This window comes from Vigna umbellata, chromosome 1 (assembly GCF_029865625.1).
Source record: "Vigna umbellata cultivar VRB3 chromosome 1, Vumbellata_1.0, whole genome shotgun sequence".
Taxonomy (NCBI): Eukaryota; Viridiplantae; Streptophyta; class Magnoliopsida; order Fabales; family Fabaceae; genus Vigna; species Vigna umbellata.
This window is the reverse complement of record NC_142165.1, coordinates 35,860,115-35,880,039: the sequence shown is the minus strand read 5'-3', so window position 1 is coordinate 35,880,039 and position 19,925 is coordinate 35,860,115. Positions and strand designations below refer to the sequence as shown.

The following is a 19,925-nucleotide window of genomic DNA, read 5'->3' as shown; positions in this document are numbered from 1 at the left end:
AAGAACCAATGGAGTGAGGGGGTTGAAACCATAAACAATGTGAAAAGAAGAATGAGTGGGGGTAGAGTTGACAACCCTATTATAAGCGAACTCAATATGGGGTAGAAACTCTTCCCACTGCTTTGAAACCATCCCATTCAGTAAAGCTATCCTCCGGGAAAGAATTCAACCATAACTTAGCATTGCCTCACAATGAGAAAGGAAACAAACTAGGCTTTATTGCATCATCCGGGACACTATTAATCTTCACAGTGTTGCAAATCTCGTTGAATGTGGTTAGATGCACATATGGAATTTCATGTGGTAGCCCATTAAATTGGTTGCTCTTCACCAATTGTATCAACGCCGGTTTCACCTCCATGCTTGGAGCATTGACCCTCGGCCTAGCAATGCTATTAAAATGATGAGGGCCAACAACAGTGGTGTAATCCACCAGAGTACGTCTACCATTGTTCTCTCCAGCCATATCTTCAGTGCTCTGGTTAGATCTTTGTGGTGACGGTTGTAGAAGTGTCTCTGGAGAAGGAAATAATTCTCTAGATGTTTGAACTCTCCTCCTCCTTCTACTTTCATCCAATCCTTCAAGAAGAGGTTCCGAAATTTTCTTGCTCCTAGTCCGAATTGTATCCTACATACACAAGAACACAAAACCCTAGAAACAATTGTTAGCACAAAAAGATAGAAAAGATAAACTAAAAGGATAACAAGATAAAAAGATAAAAACAAAAAGATAGAAAGATAAAAAGATAAAAACAAAAGGATAACAAGATAAAAATATAAAAAGATAAAAAGATAAAAAAAACAAGTCAAAGCTAATCAATAATCACACAAATAGAATAGTTAAACCACGAGTCCCCGACAACGGTGCCAAAAACTTGTTATCACTCGGTAAGTGTACCGAATCGTATCAAGTAATAATAAAAATGGTAAGCCCAAGTATCATTTTCCAAAGGACTCACGGCCTAGACAGTTATGTCATTTGTTGATTAAATTAGACTTGTAAACAAAATCATTTTGTTTGAATTGTAGAAAATAAACATGAATGCAAGTGTTTGATCAATTGAATTGAAAAAAGCAAAAGAGATTGATGTAAAATATGGAATGATGATGTTGTTGGGGTTTCCGATTTATCCTATCCACTCTCATGTATTCAAGAATTCATCTTTCTTCATTAATGTTAATGCCACTTTCTAATTTACCTTAAACCCGATGTCTTGGTGGAGAAAGCCTACTCCTAATCACTAGTTTACAATGTTTTGTCTCCCTAGCAATTATTCATGCATTACATTCGCACAGAAGCTTAAAGGCAACCAACCCTCCTATCCCTATGTCTAGGTAATATTGCTCTTGGGAGAATTTCTTTAGTTCTAGATTTACCTATATGTGTCCATATAGATAACAGCAATGATCTTGCAATTGAGTGAGTTAAACAAAGCATGCATAAAATATAGAAGAAAAACCCTAACAATTAATGAAGCAAAGCAAATAAAATATATAACCAATTCAATAGTGAGAGTTTTAAAGGATTACATCGGTTCCCCAACAACAATGAAGGTTTAGCTCACCATAGACATGATGAAACTAGATGAAAAACAATGAAAGAATGAAAGATAGAACCCAAGAATTTGATGGAAGGAGCTTCCGCATCCAAAATCCGCCTCCAAGGGGTGAAGAAAGTGTGATTTCGCCTCTTTCTGTCCAAAGATACTAACCCTAGGTCAACTAAACCCTTATATACTTTATTAAGAATTATAAAAAATAGGCCGAAGCCAAATTAAAAGGTGATCAGTGGCACTTTTGGCGGTCAGCAGTAAGTGCGGTTCTTCTAAATGGCACTCAGCTGTAGTTTTAGCCCTTAGCGGTGACTGCGGTACTTCAGAACGCCGTTCAGCGGTAAAAGTGGCATTGAGCAGTGAATGCGACTCTTCTTTTGTGCACTTTTACTTCGTTTCCTGAGTCCAACTCCTTACTACTTCAACTTCTTTCATCTAATTCATCTTAAGCAAAAACATGATTTCAAGCTAGTTTCTAAGTTATAAAGGTTGTTTTCAATGTCAAAATTAAGTATAAAAATAACAGTTTTTCAACCGTTATCAATGGACAACATCATCTACTTTGTGGCAGGGAATAAAGTGTGTCATCTTTGAAAAACGGTCCACTACCACAAAGATAGAATCCATCCCTCGCTGTGTCCCAAGTAAACCCAAAACAAAATCCATAGAAATGTCAACCCAAGGACTACTAGGCACAGGGTAAAGGAGTATACAAGCCATGAGGGTGGGTGGTGGATTTAGCATGCTTACATGGAATGCATTGACTACAAAACTTAGTGACATGTTTATGCATATGTGGCCAATAGAAATGCTCATGAAGAATAGCTAAAGTTTTTGCAATCCCAAAGTGCCCCATCAAACCTCCCTCGTGTGCTTCCTTAATTAAAAGAAGTCGCAATGAGCTCTTGGGCACACAAAGGCATTTATTTTTGAAAAGAAAACCATTTGCTAATGAAAAAATCCTTGTGTGGTCCATGAGTGCATTGGTTAAACAAAGAAGAGAAATCACTATCATCTTGATACAATTCCTTTATGTGATCAAACCCAAGAAACTTGGTTTCAAGAGTAGTCAAAAGAGTATGTCTTCTTGATAGTGCGTCCGCAACTACATTAGAAGAACCCTTCTTGTGTTTGATTACATAAGGAAATTGTTCTAAGAATTCCACCCACTTAGCATGTCTCTTATTGAGCTTGCCTTGGCTTTTCAAATGTTTTAGAGTTTCATGATCACTATGTATCACAAACTCTTTGGAAAGTCGGGTAAGGCTAAAATGGGAGCATGAGTTAACTTGTCTTTAAGGACTTGAAAACTCTTTTGTTGTTCATCCCCCCACTTAAAACCAACATCCTTCTTTACTATGTCACTTAAAGGAGCGGCGAGAGAAGAGAAATTAGGCACAAAGCGACGGTAAAAACTAGCTAGGCCATGAAAACTCCTCACATCCTTGATGTTTTGAGGAATAGGCCATTCCCTAATAGCATCAATTTTGGAGGAGTCGACTTTAACTCCTTGGGAGCTAATAACAAAGCCTTAAAAAACTACTTGCTCCATGCCAAAGATGCACTTCTCTAAATTAGCAAACAATGATGCCTCCCTTAAAGCTTGAAGAACACTCCTAACATGCATGCAATGATCATCTAGAGACACACTATAAATGAGAATGTCATCAAAATAGACCACTACATATTTGCCTATGAAAGTTCTTAAAACATGATGCATGAGACGCATGAAAGCTCTAGGAGCATTAGTCAAGCCAAAAGGCATGACAAGCCACTCATATAGTCCAAATTTGGTCTTAAAGGCAGTTTCCCATCCATCCCCTTCTTTGATTCGAATTTGATTATAACCGCTCTTAAGATCAATTTTGGAGAATATGGTGGATCCATGAAGCTCATCTAATAAATCATCTAACCTAGGAATGGGATGCCTATACTTAATGGTGATGTTATTGATGGCCCTATAGTCGGTGCACATACGCCATGAACAATCTTTCTTTGGAACAAGGAGCACTGGCATAGCACACAGACTCATGCTATCTCTAACCCCCCTTTAGACAACAAACCCTCTACTTGCCTTTGAATTTCTTGGGTTGCCATGGGATTTGTTCAATAAGTGGGACGGTTTGGAAGAGAAGCTCCTGGTATAAAATCAATTTGGTGTTCAATTCCTCTAAGAGGTGGTAAGCCTTTTGGAGGATCTTGAAACACATCTTGGAACCCCTCTAGCAAACTATCTAACTTAGAAGACCTAAGGACAGGAGTGGATGTGAGACACTAGGAAGGAAAAACACAAAAGATAGGCTCTTTATTTTCAATAACTTTAAATACCTCTTTATGAGAGATGAGGCAATTATGTTTGACCTTCTCTTTTTCTTCGCCTCTCTTGGACTTCATGATGAGGTGGTCCTCATGTATTTCCTTTGGAGATAGAGGTTTTAAGATGACCTTGCGCCCTTGGTAAGTAAAATACATTCTATTAACAAGACCATCATGTTGAACATTTCTATCAAATTGCCATGGTCTTCCTAGTAGAATGTGAGTTCGTTCCATGGGTATAACATCACAAAGAACCTCATCTTGGTATTTGCCAATGGAAAAGGAAATATGGACTTGTTTATTGACCAAGATTTCACCCTCCTCACTTAATTATTGAAGCTTGTAGGGCTTGGCATGCGCAATAGTGGGCAACTTGAGTTTGTCCACTACACAAGTGCTAGCCACATTAGTACAATTTCCCCCATCTATGATAGTGGAACAAACCTTGCTAGCTATAAGACATCTAGTATGAAAAATGTTTTCTCTTTGAGTTGTGTCAAAGTCTTTGTGGACTTGTCCCAATAGACGTGTTATAACTAGTAGGTCTCCATCAAATGGAACCTTGTATTCATCTTCACTAGAGGAAGAAGAAGAGTGAGAAGTGTGTGAAGGTGAAGAAGGAGGAGAGTCATCAGTGACAACCTCTTCTCCTCGAATGCACATTGCCCGCTTGTTTGGGCATGCAGATGCAATGTGACCATGTCCTAAGCACTTAAAACATTTTATCTTACTAGAATGCGAAGGTGACTTAGGTTTAGAAGAAGGCGTGGGGTTAGTAGATGATGGCCGAGATTTATGAGTGACTTCCCTATAAACATCCTTTTCTTTGTCCTTTGATGATGAGCTCTGGTAAGAATTTTCCTTTGAAGAGCTTGAAAACTTGTTGCGATAGGACTCTTTTCTTAAAATTTGTCTTTCGACATTCATAGCCCTATGTACCACAACATCCAATTTCTCATCATCATGGAGCTCCACAACATCTTCGATGCTTCTATTGAGACCGCTAATAAATCGTGCTATTTTTGTGTAGTCAGTGTCATTCGTGTTAGTATGATATAGGAGCCTTCGAGCTCGCGCGCATACTCCTCCACACTTCGTCTACCCTGAGTAAGCCGTTGGAGCTTAATTAGGAGGTCCCTATGGTAGTATGGAGGTACGAAGCGTTGGTACAACATGTCCCAGAAATGTCCACAAGAGCTCGCGTGTGAGCCCCTAGTGTTAATGTCCATCCTAATTAGCCACTACATGGCGTATCCCTCTAATGCTAAAGTAGCTAACTTTACACGCAAAGGTCCATCTACACTATACAAATTAAAAAACTGATCTAGTTTAGCTATCCAATCTAAAAAAATAGTAGGCTCGACTTCTCCTTTGAAAGTAGGCAAGTTCATCTTTGGCATTGCAAGGCTTTGGTCCATAGCTTGATCTTCTTGCTTCTTCTTGTGGAAACCATGATCATGACCATGAGGTTGCTTCTTATGAAATAGTAGAGAAGATTAGGAGAAATCTCCCTTATGTGTTTAGCATACACATAGGGTAGTTTATTTATAATGTAAGATAATGATTAAACCCTAAATACAGAATGCGCTGAGCCCAATTAACATAAACACACAACTTAACATCTAACATTCCACTGCAAGCTGGAGCATATAAATCATATGTTCCAAGCTTGTTACAAAGATAGTCAATTCTAGGTCCTCGTAAGGACTTGGTGAATATGTCTGCCAACTGGTTGCTTGAGTTAACGAACTCAGTCTTGATATCTCCGGATATGATTTTTTCTCTAATAAAATGACAATCAACTTCAATGTGCTTGGTTCTCTCATGGAAGATAGAGTTAGAGTTAATATGAAGAGCAACTTGATTATCACATATAAGTGTCATGTTAGTGACATCTCCAAATTTCAATTCACTAAGTAATTGTTTAAGCCACACAAGCTCGCAAGTAGCAGATGCCATAGCTCTATATTCTGCTTCTGCGGCATCTGCGCTGGACCTTGCCATAACACTTTGCTTCTTACTTTTCCAAGATATCAGGTTGCCACCAATAGAGACACAATATCCAGAAGTAGACCTCCTATCAGAAGGGAACCAGCCCAATCAGCATCTGAATAGCAAACGATTTTTGTATCATTGTTAGGACCATATAACAAACCTTTTCCAAGTGATCCTTTAATATACTTCAATATGTGAACAACTGCATCCCAATGGTCTTCACATGGGGAGTTTAGAAATTGACTCACCACACTAACTGCGAAGGAAATGTCAGGACGCGTAACAGTAAGATTGTTTAATTTACCACCTAATCTTCTGTACCGTTCAGCATCTGAGAAAGGCTCCCCCTGATTTGGTAGGAGTTTGATGTTAGGGTCCATAGGTGTCTCAACAGATTTACAGTTCATTAACCCTGTTTCCTCCAAGATGTCTAACGCATACTTCCTCTAAGATATGACAATACCAGCATTGGATTGTGCTACTTCAATACCCAAAAAGTACTGGAGTTTGCCAAGATCTTTGGTTTGAAAATGATGACAAAGGTGTTGTTTCATCTGAGAAATGCCAAGATAGTCGCTTCCTGTGAGAACAATGTCATCGACATACACTATTAACTAGATACATCCAGCACTTGAGTGGCGATAGAACACTGAATAATCCGCTTCACTACGAGACATACCAAATTGTTGAACAACACAGCTGAATTTACCAAACCAGGCCCGAGGAGACTGTTTTAGGCCATATAAGGATTTGTGAAGATGACATACCAATCTAGATGACTCCCCATGAGCAACAAAGCCAAGCGGTTTCCCCATATAAATTTCTTCATGCAAATCACCATTAAGGAAAACATTTTTGACATCAAGTTGGTAAAGAGGCCATTGTCGAAGAGCGGCCATGGCAATGAATAGGCGAACAGAGGTCATTTTTGCCACTGGAGAAAAAGTATCACCATAATTCAAACCAAAAATATGTGTGTAGCCTTTGGCAACCAGTCGAGCTTTCAGACGATCAATTGTGCCATCAGGGCCAACCTTGATAGCATACACCCACCTGCAACCAACAACAGACTTTCCAGATGGTAATTGGACAAGCTCCCAAGTTCCACTTTTCTGTAAAGCACTTAATTCATCCAGCATAGCTTGACGCCAGCCAGGATGGGTTAAGGCATCACCCACAGACTTGGGAATTGACACAGAAGAAATGGATGAGAGACAAGTGTAAAAGGATGGAGATAATTTGTGGTAACTAAGAACAGTATAATGGGGGGAAGGGTTACGGGTAGAGCGTATACCTTTACGGAGGGCAATAGGCAGGTCAGACTCACATCCTGTGCCAATCATGTGTTTCGAACTCTGGTCCTGCAACCAAACAGAATCTTTGGTAAATGAAATAACACAATTAAGGGAACGAGTTAGATGACTTACGGAAAATAAGTTAAAAGGAGACCCAGGGACATAAAGTACATTATCAATGGATATGGACGGAAAAATATGAACAGTACCAATACCATGAGATGAGACTCTAGACCCATCAGCCATTGTTACCGAGGGTAAATCATTCAGACATGACAAGGAAGAAAACAAGGAGTTGTTAACAGTGATATGATCGGTGGTGCCTGAGTCAAGGACCCAAGATCCGAGAGAGTGAGTTAGACCAACAAAAGGAGTACCTGTGCGTATAACAAAAGTAGATGTAGTGGAGGACTTGTTACCTGTTCTCATACCATCTGAGAAATTCTTGAAAGAGTGCAGGGTTGTTTATGGTATTTGATGAAGTAGGATAGTCTGCAGACGGTGATCGGGGAGGTGGATCAGAATTAGCCATTGCTATAGGTCGAGGAGGACGTCCATGAAGCGCATAACATCTATCAATTTTATGGCCTATCTTACCACAGTGGTCACATTTTGGACGTCCTTTACCTGGCTGGCAAGACCGACTCTGATCATCATGTTGGGCAGCCATGGAGAGGAAGAAAATCTAAAAATCCAAAGTGCTTCGATTGATGCAACGACAACAGATCTAGAAAGAGGACGAGGAGACGATCACGACGGTCCTGGTCAGCGGTGGATCTCGTCGGCGACGCGTCAGCACGTGCGGCGGGAAGCGGCGGATCTGGTGACTTTTGCAGTGGCGCGTGGATGGTTCGTTCACCGCGATCTTTGCACCACGGTGGTCGCCCGACCGAGAAGATCCGGATGGTATGGTCATCGGTCGATTCTCAAACTTCGGTGGTGGCGACGACGACGACTGCGGCGGCGATGGGTATCGGAGACTGTGGAACTGGCTGGAACAAAACCTAAGCTCTAGATACCATATGAAATAGTAGAGAAGATTAGGAGAAATCTCCCTTATGTGTTTAGCATACACATAGGGTAGTTTATTTATAATGTAAGATAAGGGTTAAACCCTAAATACAGAATGGCCTCAGCCCAATTAACATAAACACACAACTTAACATCTAACACTTCCCTTTTGCTTTCGCATCCTGGTTCAAGCGCTTGCTAATGAAGTCAAGTTGATGTTGCATTTGTTGAAAAGCCTTCACTAAGTCAAATTTACTAGAAGCACTTCCTTGGTGACTACTCCCATTGGAAAAAGAATGTCTTGAACGTGTAGACATTTTTTTAAAAATTAAACAACAGTAAAACTCAAAAAAAAATTGCTAGAACAACAGCAAAATGAACGTTAATACAACAGTAATGGTCCCCTCAAAACTGCAGCAAAAATTGTCTCAAAACTCATGGGTGTGTATGGAATCAAGGCAAGATCACTCCCTCACATACACCCTTCTTTCAAAAATAGTAATGTATCTCCCATGTCACAATTTTGGAGCACTGATTCAAGGCTAAAGCAAGTGGAAAAATGTACAATCCAACCTCAACACAATAAAGGAACCAAACCAAGACAGCACACACTTTAGAAGCCAAAAAATGAAAGAAAACCGTAAGACAAATAGTGAAAAACAGAACCTAGAAAGCAATAAACTGGGCATAGAAAAAAATGCAGCAATCTAAAGATTAAGAGACACTACAAGAAAGAATGAAATTTTCGATGGATATTTACCGAAGGACTTTGTTCCGCCGGTAATGTTGTTTTACCGAAGGATCTTCCGGTGGAGCGTTGGCTGTAACATTAGCGAAGGATTATGACTGTCAGTAAAGGCAATGATATGGTTAGCGGTCATTATCGAAGGATTTGGGCCGCTGGTAAAGGGGTCAGAAATTAAATTAAACATTCCCTCCTCGAGTGAAAGAACCTATACCCTTGGAAGCAATTACAACCGTTTAGAACCCTTCTTCATTCAATGAATGTGAGTTATCAGAGTCCCATCCTTGTCGGTCTTCGTTTGCGGCTAGTGGTAAGTGTTCCCATCCTTCTTCGTCTTTTTCCCCCATTTCTGGAATAAACTGAGTGGAATTTATGATTACTGTCTCAAACCTCAAGAAAAAAGTAGCATTATGTGACATTCAACATAGGAGCATTATGTGATCATCATCCATACTCTGTCTGTGTGTTCTCCAGTTGCATGAATAGGTTAGAAGCTTTTTATTATTGATTTTTTTGTGCCTCTTATTTATTATCTTCCAATCTTTTCAGTTTTTCACATAATCTGTGTATGTTGATTCTGGCTTTTTGGGTAAAGCCAATTTGGGAGTCAGTTGCTCCCTCCAAGGTCAAATCTTTTCCTTGCATTGCTATTATAAACATCATTAATATCAGTGATATATTTCAAATTTAGAAAACCTCTCAAGTTGCCTCCTAGTGATTGCGTCTGAAAATGGTTTTCATTTGTTTTTGCACTGGTCAACAGTTTCCCTTCTCTGGAATAACTTGTTTGGTGTTGATGGGTTTTCTCCTGGATCATGAAAGCACCTCTGTTAATTTTAGATGACTCAAAACCAATAGAGATTTTCTAAGGCTTTAGCATTGTTATCAAATTGCGGTTATTTGGTGTATATAGTCAAAAAGAAATTCTAGACATTTTTACACATTTTTTTTTATATTCTCTTGAGTTCCTTTGTGACTAACTAGTTCACTTGGCTTCTTTGTGGTGTTTTTCTAATGGTCTTCTTAGGGAGTGTCTTTGTTAGATGTACATATAGATTGACATGCATTACATGTTTTATGTTCAAAGTTGTTTTGTTTCCTTTCATGTTATCCTGCTTTTGCATTTTTTTTTGTTTATTAAAACAAAAGAACACAGATGCTAGTAGAGGTCGTTGGTGAAGTATATTGGATGAGATGGTATGCTGGCGTGCAAGTGTAAGTAATAAGTCCTATATGAAATAGAGATGAATTGGGGTGTGTTTGTTTTGTCTGGTTTAGTAATGTTCATTAGAGCATGTATACTTTCCAATTCAAAAACATAATCATTCCCATTTCTCATAGGATAATTGTTCATGTATTGATTTGCTTTTGCATGGATCTACTACACCAACCACCTCTATTATGAAGTCTTATCCTATTTTGTGGAGGATGGTTATTTGATTGATGCCTCACAATTGTATCTTTTAAGAAGTTTTTACTTGGATTACCATTTACATGTTGATCAATTAGATGTTTGGTCTCTAATGTTGTCAGTGTCATATCTTACCATGTCAGAACACGAGAAACCTCGAGATTATTAGGAAAATAGTAGGTTAGAAATGTATTCAAAGAATCCATAAATTGAATGGACTCTAAGTGTTGAAGATGAAGACATATGTGATTGGTTTGTTTTATGTGTATTTCTCTCTCTCTACTTTGGTTATGATTCTTTTGTATAAAGCAATGCACTTGTTTGCATTCAGAATTTCATGTAAGAAAAATATGCCTACGTTGTTCTAAAACAGTTTTCCCGGTTTTGTTCTTGTTTGTAGAAGAAAAAGAAAATTACTGGGCGACAAAAGAGACAGGAACTAGAAAGAGAGGTATATACACTCTTACATAATACACATTTTGATAGCAAATTCTACTTACCATGTGGAATGAATAGTATCTTGTACAAAAAGAGGATGAGAAGCTAATTTCTTAAATTGCCTTAATCTCTTTGACTACTACATATGATCGTTTCATTGATTGATGATTAAATTCATATACTGATTAGCAAAATTAGTTTTCTGCACATGAATGGTTGAGTTTTTTTCTTTCATGAAAACATATGTTAATTAAGAAGTCTAAGGGATAACATTCTGATATCAAGGCTAATTAACATAACACTTGCCATTTAGCAACTCATACACCTTAATTATGCTTGTCAGATTTGCCTTTTTTTGAATTAGCAGCTCATACACCTTAATTTTTCTAAAAAGCTTTAGAAGTTTAAACTGCCTTATATTTAAATTTGAATATAACTAAAATTATTTTTATAAATGAGTCAGATGAAGGGATCGTAATTTCATTACAAAATTTTATTGATTTGTTTGAGGGACATTTCTTGTCCAACAAACTATGAATTGATATTCTCATTGAATGTAACTTTAGAAGCATGAAATTATATTTTTTTTATTGATTATAAAGAAGACAAAGAGCCCAACTAAGAAAATTACAACATCATTCTAAAGAACAAATCTAGTAGGACTGATTTAACAAGGGATATGGAGGAATAATCAAGAGGGGATTGTAAAAAAAATTTAAATATTTTTTACATAAAAATATACGTTATTTAATATATAAAAAGTTTTTCTGAAAGATGAATTGGATAATGTACTTGGGCTCAAAAGGCTTCATAACTCATGTTACAACACTTATGCAATTGCTTATTGTACCTCTTCTTGTTTTTTTTTTTCTTCCTGCACTCTCATAAAATCTATAAATTCTATTTTATTTCTTTAAAAAAATTTAATAAATCTAAATATCTTTTCCAGAATATATCTTTTAAAATATATTTTTAATTATGTATTGAAAAAGATAGCTCCAAATTAAAAACCACACAATACAAAATATAAATTCTACTTTTTATAAGTTACATCTCAAATTATCCATTTCAAAATATATTTTCAAATACTCTGTTGGATGATACTCTGAAACTATTTCAGGTTCAAATGAATATCTACATCTATAAATTTTTTGTTTAATGCTAAATTCATATGCAAACTTCTACTTCATTTGATATTGGTTGCTTTATATTTCATAGTCCAATAATGTTGTTGCTTTATATAACATGTTTATTATTTAAATTACCTGCGTGAACATGTTGTTGCTTAAATCATCTAAGAGAATACCCAGTTATGTTTGAAGGCAAACATAAATGACTCAACCATGAGTTTTATATACCTTACCTGTTATAGTTGTTTGACACTTGATTATAGGTATAACAGATCCATATTATATGAATCTGAAATGTAGAAAGAGTTTCCTCTGTTCAATGGGTAACAAATTTTGCACTCTATTATTAATAGAGAATAATTTAGTCCTTCATTATTGAATAGGATTGACCAATTCAGCAAGATATTTGATTGGAGAGTACACTTTGTACATGAATGTGAACTCACTTTTGTGTGGCTAAACATCATTTTTTTCACGGGTTAGATCCTCACATTTATCATGTCCTCAGTCAACCCAACAACCAGATCATGACGATGACCTTATTAGGTCACAGTGTTGGATTGATGTTGTTGGTGGCAAGAAAAGAGGAAGAATTTATGGGGCAGGGCAATTGACTGCAAATTACAGTGTAGGACGTGGTGGTCTAAAGCACCAACCTTCTTCCTCCCAGCGTCCTGATGAGACCGTTGTTGTCCTGACATAGCGGCTTGAAACACGTGACCGAGAATATAATGAATTGAGACAAGAGCTTACCACTTTCAAAGAACTGGTCATGAGATTGCTTCCCGAGTCTGTAGTGCCTCAGGCCTCTCATTCGCAGCCCACACCAGCCCAACCTAGAGAAGTTCAACCCACACATGTCCAGTCCATACCAGTCCAGACCCCATCAGTCCAACCCCCATCTGTCCAGCCAACTTCAGAGCCTCAAAACAATGAACAGGAAGACAATCATGAAGATGATCACTATATGGATTATTAGATTTTATGACTATGAACATTACTTACATTATTATTACTTCTACACCTTCCTAGAACAATTTTATATCTAGTCTTATATAACTTAGGTTTGCTTAGTCAATTACAAGTTTTGTTTTCTTTAGTCAATTACAAGTCTTATATCTAGTCTTATATATATGTATATATATATATATATATATATATATATATATGCTTGGTTGGATTTTTTTTATATTGTTTTGAGTTGCATTGATTGGAGTTGACCCTGTTGGATGAATGTTGGATTGTATTTTGAGTTATTTGTAAATGTTTGGTTGTTGTTGGAATATCTGGGTTACTGTTTTGAGTTGTTTAATAAAGAACATGTATACTGCAAACTGCTACGAATATACTGACGGCCTTACCGAAGGATATATCCTTGGCTAATTACAGAAGTAGGATGTACATTATAAGTGTTAAGCAAATCAATCTCATGCATTATCATTTATTTTGCGTAGGACTTGAAAAGGACCATCGCCTCTAGGATCGAGTTTGGATTTCCTTTGTGAAGGAAATCTATCCTTTCGCAAATGAATCCAAACCCAATCACTAGGAGAGAAAGTGACCTTTTTCCTATGCTTATTGACACTAGATGCATGCTTTTGATTGGTGTGTTCAATGTGCGTCTTGACTCTATTATGCAAATCCTTAATCAACTGCGCTTTGGACACACCATCTAAACACATGGACTCAAAATCAAGAAGGGGAAGAAGATCCAATGGAGTGAGGGGGTTGAAACCATAAACAATGTGAAAAGAAGAATGAGTGGAGGTAGAGTTGACAACCTTATTATATGCGAACTCAATATGGGGTAGCAACTCTTCCCACTGGCGTGGATTGCCCTCAAGACAACATCTCAACAATTGACCCAAAGTTTTATTAGTCACCTTAGTCTAACCATCAGTTTGTGGATGACAAGTGGTAGAGAAAAGAAGTTTAGTACCCAACTTGTTCCACAAAGATCGCCATAAATGACTAAGGAACTTGGAATCTCTATCAGAAACTATTATCTTAGGTAAACCATGCAAACGCATCAACTCTCTAAAGAATAAATTAGCAATATGGACACAAGCATCTACTTTGTGGCAGGGAATAAAGTGTGCCATCTTTGAAAAATGGTCCACTACCACAACTATAGAAGCCATCCCTCGTTGTGTCCTAGGTAAACCCAAAACAAAATCCATAGAGATGTCAACCCAAGGACTACTAGGCACAGGTAAAGGAGTGTATAAGCCATGAGGGTGGGTGGTGGATTTAGCATGCTTACATGGAATGCATTGGTTACAAAACTTAGCTACATGTTTATGCATATAAGGCCAATAGAAATGCTCATAAACAATAGTTAATGTTTTTGCAATCCCAAAATGCCCCATCAATCCTCCCTCATGTGCTTCTTTAATTAAGAGAAGACGCAATGAACTCTGGGGCACACAAAGGCATTTATTCTTGAAAAGAAAGCCATTTGAAAGGAAAAAAAATCCTTGTGTGGTCCATGACTACATTGTTCAAATAAAGAAGAGAAATCACTATCATCTTGATACTATTCCTTTATGTTATCAAACCCATGAAACTTGGTTTCAAGAGTAGTCAAAAGAGTGTGTCAAGAGAAATCACTATCCTTGTGAAGAGTGTACCACACCAGTTCCTGAGCCTGTTGAGCTTTGTTGACCGAGCGGTGTGAGCCTTTCATGACCGATTGGTCAGATGAGGTGACCAGAGGAACTCAACAGTAGTGTTGGAAGCACATTCTAGGACTTCAAAAGGGTGGCCACGTCAGTGTTAGAGTGTAGTTTTGGGCCCAATTTTAGGCCATTTTGTAGGACAAGCCCATTAGAAGAGTAGTTTGGTCTTTTGGGGTCTATATACCCCAAAATCACTTTCACTTGACCCCTCTTGCAAAGTATTGGATGGCGTTTTCTTATGTCAACATTCAGCCATGTTCACATGTGTCAGATATTACTCTCAGCAGGGCATTTTTCATCTACTGTGCTATCAGAAACTTGAATGTTAATATTGGGCAGGTGATAGCTGATGAGATTAGTGTGTGCGCCAATACTTCAAATAACAAAGCACCACTAGGACATCCTTCTTTGATCACGCACCTTTGCAAGATAGCTGGGGTGGACACTTCTGCTCCACCTTTTGAGAGGCCAAGAAAAGCTATTGATGAGGCCTACTATAGACAGTACTGTGGAGGTGATGATGAAGCTCAGCCAGTTCCACCACGCTGTGCTCGTAGAGAGAAAGGGCCAGCACAGAGCCAGACATCTGCTGAGACACATGAAGCAGAGCCATTCCAGATGAGGGACATGTATATGTCTCTTATAGGGGCTCAGTTGCAGTCCATTCACAGAGGGCAGGTGGCCACTGCTGAGATGATTGTGGGGATGTATGATACACCTCCAGCCCACAGGTGGACTATGGATGAATTCCATAATGTGGTAGCGTGGCCAGAGGAACCAGTGCATGGAGGAGGAGCTGGAGCAGCTGAAGCTTCGGCTAGAGATATGGAAGAAGATGAAGCTGATGAGGATGATGCATTTGAAGATGATGAAGATGAGGAGGAAGAGAAAGATACAGAGGACAGCTCAGATTGATGAGGAGCTGAGATAGCATTTACTGATGAATGCTATCATGTGCTTATGCTTTGTGGTTTAAGTTTTCTGAACTTATTTGTTTTTGTTTTTAGATTAGGGTTTGATGTACTCTATTTGAAATCTGGTTTCTTGTGATGGTTTGCTATTAATTGTGATGTTGTGATAAGTAATTCTGAATGATGCTTATGATTGATTGATGTTGAGATGATGTGCACATTAAAATGCTTATACAGGTGATTCACAAGCTTTGTGAACAAATGCATGATATCATGATTGTGATTGTGAAATTAAGCAGGATGTGTATGTCAAATGTGAATGAGCTTATATGTGAGGTTTTGAGCTCCAGAGTTGTTATTGTTGAATGCTATTACTTTGAAAGCATGAATGATTTTGCCCAGGTTTTCTATGATTGAATCAATTGCTTGTTTTGCATCATGTGATCAAGGCCATTTGTTGTAAACCTTTTTGTTGGCCAAATTCATAAAATTAGCCCACTAAAAGAGAACACTTTGTGTTCTATCCTTTGAACCCTTAGCCTTGAATATACACTGAAAACCCTTGATTGAAAATCTTTACCTTGAGTTAAGTAGAAGATCTTGTGTGGTATTGTTTAATGTTCAAGTTTGGGGTTGTTGGGAAAACATGAAAAGTATTGAGCTAAGAGCTAAAAAGTAAGAATATGCAAAGAAAAAGAAAAAGAAAAGAAAAAGAAGTAAAGCTCAATGCAAAGGCAAAAGAAAGTTGGGAATGAATAAGATGATTGTGTTGTTATGATTCTATTAACTCAAGGATTTTGTGATCCAGAAAAACCAATTTTCTTGTTAGCCCAGCCACATTATAAGCCATTGAAAAGTCCTTATGATGATGCATGCTTGTGAATGTTTTTGATTGTGGTAAAATGAAAGGCAAAGTTAATTCATGTGACATTGTAATAGTAGAGTGAATGAGTGATTACCTCTTATACACTTGTGTGTGAGTGAAACACTTTACCTAGTGAGGAGATATTCCATTAACACATGAACATCTATGCTTAATTGATTGATCATTCATGAAAATAGCATTTGTTGGAATTTAAATGACTTTGTGAACACTAAAGCATGTGCACATCTTGATTGAACTCTTGGTCATAAGTTTGAGTGAAGTTTTTGCTTATCTTGAAAAGAAGATTTTTGAATGAAGTGAACCATCATATGAACTGGTTTAAAGATGGAGTTACATATTATTTGCTTTAGGACAAGCAAAGTTTTAAGTTTGGGGTTGTGATAACAGTTGAAAAACTGTTATTTTCATGATTAAAATTGACACTAAAAGCAACCTTTACACTTAGAAACTAGCTTGAAATCATGTTTTTCCTCATGTTTTTAGAAATAAGAGAGCTGGACAGGTTTATGCTTGATTTCAGTGTTTTTGTGCAGGTTTTAAGGTGAATTTGGTGAAAGAAGTGAAGAAGGAGAGAGATGAAATCAGAAAAGACAATAAAAAGTGCAAAAGGAGAAGCCGAAGTCACCGCTCAGCGGCAGTTTACCGCTGAGCGGCACTCAGGAGTTGCGGGAGGTCCGCTGAGGGGCAAAATGGCCGCTGAGGGGAGCAAACAAGTCACGCACTCACCGCTGAGCGGTAGTTTACCGCTGAGCGGCACTCTGGAAGTCACGGGAGATCCGCTGAGGGGCAAAATGGCCGCTGAGGGGAGAAAACAAGTCACGCACTCACCGCTGAGCGGTAGTTTACCGCTGAGCGGCATTTTAATGGGCTTGGACTTGACTTTTTGTAATTTACGAATGATACATAAGCTTTAGGGTTTCCTAGGGTTAGGTATCTCTGGCTGGAACGAGGCAAACACTCTCTCTACCACCCCTTTGAAGGAGGATCTTGGATGCTGAGGCTTCCTCTTCACCTTTTTAGGGTTTATTCTTTCATTCTTTCATTGTAATTCATCTAGGTTCACCATGAATATGGTGAACTAAACTCTTTATGTTTGTTGGGGAATCAATGTAATCTTGTGAAACTCTCATATATGGAATCTGTTTTTACATCTTTTAATTAAGACTTATGCTTTCTTTCATCATTAGTTAGGGTTTTTCCTCTTTGCTTAATGCTTGCATGGTTTAACTCATTCGATGCATGATTATTGGTTTTGTCGATACGGGCACGTACGGGGAAGTCTAGATCCGGGGAATTTCTCCCAATTTTATATTGGTTGTCGTTAAGCTCCTGCACTTATGAACTGATCATTAGGAATGCTAGGAATTGTATGAACTCGTGATTAGGGAGAAGCCTTCTGGAAAGGTACATTAGAGAGTGGCATTAACAATGATGATTTGATTGTTGAATTCCTAAAATATATGAGAGTGGATAAGATGAAATTGAACCCCAACAACATATCCATACATAAATTTCATTGAAAGTGTTTATCTTTTGCTTTTTGCCATTGATCACAATTCATGCATACATGTTTATTTTCTGTCTTGCATTTTAAACCCCAATTAATTCGTTTGTAAGTCTTAGTTAATCAAGAAATCACATAACTAAACTAGGCCGTGAGTCCTTTGGGAAGAACGATACTTGGTCTTACCAAGTTTTATTACTTGAACGATTCGGTCATACTTGCCGATTGAAAACAAGTTTGTGACATCATAATTTGGTGTTCATAAATTTGTCCATCACATTCCCTAACATTGCTTTTAATGTTTGAATAGGAAGAATTTTCTACGAGACTTTCACAGGTTAGATCTGAACATGAGTCAGCTCCTACACCGGATTATGCGAGTAATGCAGAAGACGACATCCGTAGGACGCAGTGCTGGGTCGACATCGTCGGTGGCAAGAAAAAGGGTCGCTTGTACGGTGCAGGACAACTTGCTGCAAAACTACACAGCATCGAGAGGAGGTACTCTGAAGCACCAACCTTCTTCTTCCACCACTGCTCCTGACGAGGTTGTTATCCGCCTCACGCAGGCACTCGAGCACCGTGACCAGGAGCTCACTGATCTCCGAGCAGAGTTTACAAACTTTAAGGCCCTGGTCATGAGAGTGTTGCCTGAAACCTCACAGGACGTACAAAATATCCCTCCGACCCAGCCACGACCCTCCTCGTCATCACCCGTTGCCCCTCAGCAGCCCACATCAGTCCAACCCTCATCAGTCCAACCCATACCAGTCCAGCCATCAATAGAAGAGCAGGATGATGAACATCATTCTGATGAAGACTATGTACATTATTAGTTTGATTTTCTTTTTAATTGTTATAGAAACATTTAGATATTACAAACATTTGGAATTTAGATCATTTCGATGTTAGATCAACTAGATGACTTTGGATGTTAGAACATCAATATGTTACATTGTTTTATGTTTTAACTATAAATTACATGTTATATGGATTAATGCATGTTCTATTTCTTAATGGATGTTCTATGGATATATTGATTAGTGATTGCATATTTGAGATGTACATTATGCAGATCTGTATATAATTGAAAACTGTTATCCAGGTCTGTTTGTGCTTGAAACTGTTATGCAGGTCTGTTTACGTGTGGTTGGTTTGATAACAAATAGACTAAGTCGTGACTTTTTCCTGCCACTTACCGAAGGCTTCTGCCCCTCGGTAAATACCCATCTCCTGTCATTACCGACGGCTACTGCCCTTCGGTAATTACCGAAGGCTTGTAGCCCTCGGTAATTACCGAAGGCTTCTGGCCCTCGGTAATTACCGAAGGGCAAAAGCCGTCGGTAAATGTTTGCGACAAGGGATTTACCGACGGCTTGTTGGTCGTCGGTAAGCCGTCTGTAAATGTCGTTTTCCGACGGCTTTTGGCTGTTTCCGAGGGATTTTGGCCTTCGGTAATGCCCTTTTTTTTGGTAGTGTTTAACTCATATGCTTTCTTTCATTAATTGTTAGGGTTTTTCTTCTATACTCTATGCATGCTTTGTTTAATTCATTCAATTGCATGATCATTGATTTTATTTGTATGGACACATATAGATAAATCTAGACATGAAGAAATTCTCCCAATAGTAATATTGCCTAAACGTAGGGATATGAGGATTGATTGCCCTTAAGCTTCTGTGTGAATGTAATGCATGAATAATTGCAAGGGAGACAAGACATTGTAAACTAGTGATTAGGAGTAGGCTTTCTTCACCAAGACATTGGGTTTAAGGTAAATTAGAAAGTGGCATTAACATTAATGAAGAAGATGAATTCTTGAATACATGAGAGTGGATAGTGATGAGTCGATATTTTCTTGACTTCACTTAGCTTATTTTGCTAGATTTAATCAGGGAATTGTTCTTAAATGTCCAATATTTTCCCATTTTTGCTAATTGTGCTTAATTTGATTAGAAAATCTTATTTTAATTAATTTGAATTATCTGAGCCTAATTATTTGCAGTACTAATTGTAGGAAAATTATTGGATAATATTTTGGGACATTTGGAG

General features: G+C 38.1%; 1 protein-coding gene and 1 pseudogene across 1 annotated transcript in view; one reads left to right on the top strand and one right to left on the bottom strand.

The window, feature by feature from the left end:
• The window catches only part of LOC148205248 (uncharacterized), an 89,059-nt gene that overhangs the window by 62,759 nt on the left and 6,375 nt on the right, over positions 1-19,925 (top strand). The window lies entirely within an intron of this gene.
• On the bottom strand, positions 3,085-5,098 carry LOC148205249 (uncharacterized; annotated as a pseudogene).